We start from the raw sequence: 4,907 nt of genomic DNA on the forward strand, positions 1-4,907 counted from the left end.
GAAAGGTGGCTTCAAGGCCATAAGTTCTAGTACCAGTAGAGGGTAAACCTGACTCGTGAAGTATCCACGCCACTGCTAGGAGACCCTGGGACAGATACGACCCATGAGAGGGCCATGGCCAGGGGAGAACCACGTGCATGATACGAGAGAAAGGTAGATACACCCCCAAGGCGAGTGACTAGTGATTGGCATGAGTTGGCACCCAAAAAGTCAACCCACGTGACAGAAGCACTTCGCAGAAAAGAGGGCTCACACGATGGAAAAACCCTAAGTTGGGTGGCGGCGGTGTGGGACCCTCTGAACAGAATAACGATCAAGTCAGAGGGGCACGTGGCAATGCCCACGTGCTCATTAAAGGTTTTAGGGAAAGTTTGCCAAGGTACGCGTTAAGTAAGTTAAGATTCGTATATTCCAAGGCACATTTTTATACGCCTTCAATGCGCTTCAACGCGTTTTAATGATGAGAGATGTATAAAAAGGGACCTTGAGAGCATTTGAAAAGGGAGAGAGTTTTAACCTAATTCTCACAGTTACACAGAGCATAGACACACAGAGCACAAACCCTAATTGTTCTTGACGGCGCACCCAGCTGTGAGCACAAGGCAATTACGGCAACACAGTTTTAGCCCTTCAGTACTAGTTTTTCACTACAGTTTTCGACCACCCTCAGAGCATTCGTTCAAGTGTTCCGATACGGGGGTGCGTCACCCTTTGATGTTTCTCGCTAGCTGACTTGATCGTCGGAGAGCAAACGGCCGCGAGGGCGCCTCTTTGTTCACTTCTTTTCAGGTACTCACAGACAGACCAAAACGAAGGTGCCCTAGCTCGCGAGGACAAGCCACGCGCAAAGACGATCCCGGTCAACCGGCCGGAACAAAAACCAATTTCATGTGTTAAAATTGTGTTTTGGTATGTTTAATATTTCTTTTACAATCTTAGTCTATTAATTGACTGAAACGCTTATGAATATCTTTGAAAAACAATGTCATGTGTTAAAATTGAGTTTTCATATGTTTAATATAATTTTTAGAATCTAAGGTCTATTAATTGATTCAAACACTTATAATACCTTTGAAAAACTATTTCATGTGTTCAAATTGTATTTTGATATGTTTGATAGTTATTTTACAATCTAAAGCCTATTAATTGATTGAAACACTTATGATATCTTTGAAAAACAATTTCATGTGTTAAAATTGTGATTTGATATGTTTAATAATTCTTTCATTTAAAATCTAAGGTTTTATAACCTAGGAAACCATAAGAAAGTGAATGTTCTGTATAATAATAGTTTAAAAGTATCTTAACTATTGATAACAAGCGTATTACTTAACTAAATGTTTGCAAGTTGTTCTTTTCTCTATTAATTTATTGAAAACACTTATGATATCTTTGAAAACCAATTTCATGTGTTAAAATTGTGTTTTGATATGTGCAATATTTCTTTTACAATCTTAGTCTATTAATTGATTGAAACACTTATGAATATCTTTGAAAAACAATTTCATGTGTTAAAATTGTGTTTTCATATGTTTAATATATTTTTTACAATCTAAGGATATTAATTGATTCAAACACTTATGATACCATTGAAAAACCATTTCATGTGTTCAAATTGTATTTTGATATTTTTAATACTTCTTTTACAATCGAAGGTCTATTAATTGATTGAAACACTTATGATATCTTTGAAAAACAATTTCATGTGTTAAAATTGTGTTTTGATATGTTTAATACTTCTTTCATTTACAATCTAAGGTTTTATAACCTAGGAAACTATAAGAAAGTGAATGTTCTGTATAATAATAGTTTAAAAGTATCTTAACTATTGAAAACAAGCGTATTATTTAACTAAATGTTTGCAACTTGTTCATTTCCCTATTAATTGATTGAAAACACTTATGATATTTTTGAAAACCAATTTCATGTGTTAAAATTATGTTTTGATATATTTAATATTTCTTTTACAATCTTAGTCTATTAATTGACTGAAATGCTTATAAATATATTTGAAAAACAATTCCATGTGTTAAATTTGGGTTTTCATATGTTTCATATATTTTTTACAATCTAACGTCTATTAATTTATTCAAACACTTATGATAGCTTTCAAAAACCATTTCATGTGTTCAAGTTGTATTCTGATATGTTTAATACTTCTTTTAAAATCTAAGGTCTATTAATTGATTGAAACAATTGTGATATCTTTGAAAAACAATTTCACGTGTTAAATTATGTTTTGTTATGTTTAATACTTCTTTCATTTACAATCTAAGGTTTTATAACTTAGGAAACTATTAGAAGGTGAATGTTCTGTATAATAATAGTTTAAAAGTATCTTAACTATTGAAAACAAGCGTATTACTTAACTAAATGTTTGCAACTTGTACTTTTTGCTATTAATTGATTGAAAACCAATTTCATGTGTTAAAGTTGTGTTTTGATATATTTAATATTTCTCTTACAATGTTAGTCTATTAATTAATTGAAACGCTTATGAATATCTTTGGCAAACAAATTCATTTGTTAAAATTCTGTTTTCATATGTTTAATATTTTTTTTACAATCTATGGTCCATTAATTGATTCAAACACTTATGAAACCTTTGAAAAACCATTTCATGTGTTCAGTTTGTATTTGTATATGTTTAATACTTCTTTTACAACCTAAGGTCTATTAATTGATTGAAACACTTATGATATCTTTGAAAAACAATTTCATCTTTAAAAAATGTGTTCTCATATGTTTAATACCTCTTTCATTTATAATTATGGTTTTATAACCTAGGAAACTATAAGAAAGTGAATGTTCTGTATAATAATAGTTTAAAAGTATTTTAACTATTGAAAACAAGCATATTACTTAACTAAATGTTTGCAACTTGTTCTTTTCGCTATTAATTGATTGAAAATATTTATGATATCTTTGAAAACCAATTTCATGTGTTAAAATTATGTTTTGATATGTTTAATATTTCTCTTACAATCTTAGTTTATTAATTGATTGAAAAACATATGAATTTATATGAAAAACAATTTCATGTGTTAAAATTGTGTTTTCATATGTCTAATATATCTTTCACAATCTAAGGTCTGTTAATTGATTCAAACACTTATGATACCTTTGAAAAACCATTTCATGTGTTCAAATTGTTTTTTGATATGTTTAGTACTTCTTTTACAATCTAACGTCTATTAATTGATTTAAACACTGATGATATATTTGAAAAACAATTTTATGTGTTAAAATTAGGTTTCGATATGTCTAATACTTCTTTCATTTACAATCTAAGATTTTATAACCTAGGAAACTATAAGAAAGTTAATGTTCTGTATAATAATAGTTTAAAAGTATCTTAACTATTGAAAACAAGCGTATTACTTAACTAAATGTTTGCAACTTGTTTTTTTCGCTATTAATTGATTGAAAACACTTATGATATCTTCGAATAACAATTTCATGTGTTGAAATTTTGTATCGATATGTTTAATACTTGTTTCACTTACAATCTAATGTCTTATAACCTAGGAAACTATAAGAAAGTGAATGTTCTGTATAATAATAGTTTAAAAGTATCTTAACTATAGAAAACAAGTGTATTACTTGTATTACGAAGCGTATTACCTTTGAAAAACAATTTCATGTGTTAAAATTGTGTTTTGATATGTATAATACTTCTTTCATTTACAATCAAACGTCTTATAACCTAGGAAACTATAAGAAAGGGAATGTTCTCTATAATAATAGTTTAAAAGTATCTTAACTATTGAAAAGAAGCGTAGTTCTTAACTAAATGTTTGCAACTTGTTGTTTTTGCTATTAATTGATTGAAAACACTTATGATTTCTTTGAAAACCAATTTCATGAATTAAAATTAAGTTTTGATATGTTTAACATTTCTTTTACAATCTTAGTTTATTAATTGATTGAAACGCTTATGAATATCTTTGAGAAACAATTTGATGTGTTAAAATTCTGTTTTCATATGTTTAATATATATTTTACAATCTAAGTTCTATTAATTGATTCAAACAATTATGATACCTTTGAAAAACCATTTCATGTGTTCAAATTGTATTTTTGATATCTTTAATACTTCTTTTACAATCTAAGGTCTATTAATTGATTCAAACACTTATGATATTTTTGAAAAACAATTGCATGTTTTAAAATTGTGTTTTGATATATTTAATATTTCTTTTACAATCTTAGTCTATTAATTGATTGAAACGCTTATGAATATCTTTGAAAAACAATTTCATTTGTTAAAATTCTGTTTTCATATGTTTAATATAATTTTTAACAATCTAAGCTCTATTGATTGATTCAAACACTTATGATACCTTTGAAACACCATTTCATGTGTTCAAATTGTTTTTTGATATGTTTAATACTTCTTTTACAATCTAAGGTCTATTAATTGATTCAAACACTTATGATATCTTTGAAAAAAAAATTCATGTGTTGAAATTTTGTTTCGATATGTTTAATACTTGTTTCATTTACAATCTAAGGTTTTATAACCTGGGAAACAATAAAAAGTGAATGTTCTGTATAATAATAGTTTAAAAGTATCTTAACTATTGAAAACAAGTGTATTAGTTAACTAAATGTTTGCAACTTGTTTTTTTCGCTATTAATTGATTGAAAACACATATGATATCTTTGAAAACCAATTTCACGTGTTAAAATTGTGTTTTGATATGTTTAATATTTCTTTTACATCATTAGTCTATTATTTGATTCAAACACTTATGAATTTCTTTGAAAAACAATTTCATGTGTTAAAATTGTGTTTTCATATGTTTAATATATTTTTCACAATCTAAGGTCTATTAATTGATTCAAACACTTATGATACCTTTGAAAAACTATTTAATGTGTTCAAATTGTATTTTGATATGTTT

The sequence above is a fragment of the Phaseolus vulgaris genome, chromosome 2 (genome assembly GCF_051622355.1).
Source record: "Phaseolus vulgaris cultivar YP4 chromosome 2, ASM5162235v1, whole genome shotgun sequence".
Lineage (NCBI taxonomy): Eukaryota > Viridiplantae > Streptophyta > Magnoliopsida > Fabales > Fabaceae > Phaseolus > Phaseolus vulgaris.